The sequence below is a fragment of the Bos javanicus genome, chromosome 10, assembly GCF_032452875.1.
Source record: "Bos javanicus breed banteng chromosome 10, ARS-OSU_banteng_1.0, whole genome shotgun sequence".
Lineage (NCBI taxonomy): Eukaryota > Metazoa > Chordata > Mammalia > Artiodactyla > Bovidae > Bos > Bos javanicus.
In genome coordinates, this window is record NC_083877.1 from 70,070,091 (window position 1) to 70,074,014 (window position 3,924).

Here is a 3,924-nt window from a genome sequence, read left to right on the forward strand (position 1 = left end):
ACCTGAATGAGAGGGTTGATTTTTCTGCTCTTAAAGTGTCTAACTATATTTGCTTTTGTTTTCTTATACTTCTTTATTGGTATAAAAAAAATATGCCATGCTATGAGATGTTAACTTCCAAACTGGTTTTGAAAATTCTTTAAAACAATTCTTTAACTGTACTTATATTTAGCAATTTTTAGCGTGGGCGTATCACAAGAGCACTGAAAAGCTACGTGTCTGTCATTACAGAATCACTGAATCTTTTTTCTGAAGTGTTTTAGAATATTTACTACCCGATAAGTTGTCTTCTTTACATAAACACGTATCAAGGCTGTTCACTTTCTTTAGAATGTCACAATGGATTCCTACCATTTTGGACACAGCAAAAATACAAAGTTTTTAATGAAGTTAGTTGTACGCGGAAGAACAGTGGAGCTTAGTTATTTCCCTTTAATATGATCAAGTCACGGAAAGCTAAATTGAGGAAGAGGAAACCGGTTCAGTTAAAATTAGCCCTCTTTCTCCTAATTGCCTGACAATTCAGAGATAGGACCTTCAGAGGTTCTTATTACACATCCATCCATCACAAAAGACAGGCCGAGAGGAAAGGATTGTAGAGTTTGAGTTTTATGGTAAAGAATTAATTCTAGGAGAAAAAAACTAATTTTGATCAAATTATGACAAGCTGAGATAATGGAATAATCTACAGAAATGTATATATTCTGAGATACTAGTGCAGTTCTCTAGATAAGGAAATCTGCAGATTTCTGTGATGGGAGTGGTATCTATTCTACTGCTCAGAACAGCAAAATAAAACCTTATTGTAAACCTGGGCGTCACAAAGAATTCTTAGGAATAATAATTTCTGAAACCCTAAAACACAGTATTTACAAGTTAAACACATTGGGCATCATGTTTCCAGGGCTATTTTAATTAAAACAGAGTCATAAAGTATGGCATAAATTATGTTTAGATTCCTCAAAGTGCCCTAGGATTTAAGTAGAATATTTAGAATTCTCAAGCTTGAAATATTAATGCAATTATTCACCAACAATTTTTTTTTCTTGCAGTTGCAAAGTCTGGTGTATTGTAACTATTTTATAACTTGGCAGAATGTACTTGGGGAGTGAATTTGTATTTATTTGCATTTTCAACATAATTATTAAGTACCTCCATGTGCAAAGCACTATTCCAATAGATGGAAGTATAACAGACTCTGATAACCTCAAAAGCCTTATCACCCTATAGGAAAGATATATGCATAGATTACATACTGATTTTATATGCACTATTTCCAAAAGTAACTTAAAATACTTAAAACACATCCATACTCCATACTCACACCTTTTAAGTTTTATAATGAATCAGGCAAATAATCATGAACCTTAAGACCATAAACTCAATGCATTTTTCCAAGGTACAAGATAAATCAACAATCCAGCCCCCACATAAACAGTTCATCTGATAATGGGCTCAGAAAGAGCTCCAAATTCATAATTGTTAATGAATATACAGTAGGCCCTAGACACTCAAATTGTGTTTATCACACACAAACAGGAAAGTTAATTAAGGGTTTCACTGGATCCTTAAACAAGTTCGGAGTACTAATTTACCTTCAAGGTGAACCCTCCTAGGACTATACTCTAGCTTTCTTCAGCATTTTCTTGGCCTCAAACTTGCATCTGTCTCCTGCATTGGTAGGCGAGTTCCTTACCACTAGTAACACCTGGGAAGAAGTCCTTTCTTGGCCTACAGTGGTCTAACTCAGGACTCTTCATGAAAAAATTGCAACTAGGATATTTCAGTGAGGGTTAGGCAAATTAAACTGCTAGTCTTCCAAGTATATCCATATCCTTTTTATCCATTTATTCACGAATAAATACTTTTAATTATAATGCTTCATTAACAGGAAGAAGCAATTGAATTTCCTTTTCCCTTTACTTTCTACGTTTAATTTTTCAGCAAGCCTACATATCTAAAATCCATCCACATATTTCCACCTCCACTGCGACGATTCTACTCACTCTCCATTACTGCTTGCACACTGGACTGCAAGATTTCCAACTAGTCTCTGTATTTCTATTCTTCCCTGTATTTATCTTTCTCCACACAGAAGCAAGAGACTTCATTTAATAATCATATCATTCTGCTTAAAAAACTGCTAGTGATCTCATAGTATAATGCCAATAAAGCACGGAAGTCTCTGTGCTTCTAGTCTTTCTTCTATAGTATAATGCCAATAAAGCATAGAAGTCTTTGTGCTTCTACTCTTTCATATATTTATCATTCTCCATATAGAAGCAAGAGACTTCATTTAATAATTATATCATTCTGCTTACAAAACTGTGATGATCTCATAGTATAAAGCCAAAAGGAAAGAGAAAAATTAGAAAATCACCATTTGGAAACCATTATCATAAGAATCATCGGATACTATAATTAGTGGGTAAAAGGTGGAGGAATAGCAGGATATTTACATAGTCTCCAGGTAGTTTTGTATAAGATATTTATAAATTACAAAGGGCAAAACTGAAACTACAGTGGAGAAATCTAAAGCAAGAGATCAAAGTTAACATCACTAGTGGAACAAATTGACACAATGTGCCTCCTAACATAAGGTTTAATATGAATAGATGGTTACTTTTGTCGCATTCCTGACAAAAATGCATTTATCCAAATTGAATCATGAAAAAACATCATACAAACCTAAACTGTGGAATATCTTATAAAGTAAATGTTTTTTTTGTCAATAGTGTTAATACCATGAAATCTAAAGAAATATTAAGAAAGTATTTTCCACATTAAAAGAGACTAGAGACATGACAACTGAATACAACATGTGATCTTGGGTTTTCTTTGGCTGTGAAGGGCATTATTGAGGGATTTGCCAAAATCTGTAAACAAAGTCTGTAGATTAAAAAAAAAAAAAAAGGAATGGTACTTTTCTGATTTTCACAGTTACAGTGTGGATATTTAAAATGATGTTCTTTTGGGGAAATACACACGGAAGTATTTAGCAGTTTAAAAAATGCTGACGGCTTTCCACTTAAAATCAGATTAAAATTCGAACTATTATGAAATCTGATTCCATATCCACCTCTGATTTCATTTCCTGTCACTCTCCCCCGCTTAAGGGCATACTGACCTGACAGTTCCTATAATAAGCCAAGCTTACACTGAGATAACAATCCAAATTTCAATTTAAGTATCACCCATTCGGAAAGTCATTCCTTAAGTAACAGGATTAAAGTTCAAACTTCCATTGTCTCTTTTTTTTTTACCAAAAGGTGCAACTATTTGCCTATTTACTCTCTGTTGCCTGTTTCTTCCCATTGAGTGTAAAGGATGAGGTGCTCTTTCATCGTTTCATCAGCAGGGTGTAACTTGAGTACTTGGGACATAGAGGTCAACAAATAATATTTAATCAAGCTTATCCTTAATTCTACTAGAGTTATACAAAGGGTACTAATCCTGTAAAATTCCGACCTAAGCCCAGAGGTGATACCCTTAGAATGCAAGAATGCAACTTTCTTCCTTCTTGTTAGAATAGGTGGATGATAGGGTTGCCTCAGTATATTGGGTTAGAACCAGGCCGCCAATGGTGGAGGGAGACCTCTCCCTTACCGTTTTCTCTGGCCTTTGTAAGAGTATAAGAACATCTCTCCGTGTTGCTTTAAAAAAAAATAATAAGGAAGCGAAAAAGAAGGATAAAAGATAAATAATAATTCCAGGAAAAGGACTGGCGCAGCTTCTCAAGCAACCAGAAGACAGAACGAATCTACGAACCCAAAACGAAGACGAAACAACCAGGAGCCTACCTAACCCCAGTGAGATTGCTTTTGTACATGCGCGTTACTAGCCAGGTGCATTTCCCCACCCCCCCCACCCCCCTTTTCCCACAATCCTCTGTTCCGTGGACCAACGCTCCAGGAACGAGCTACA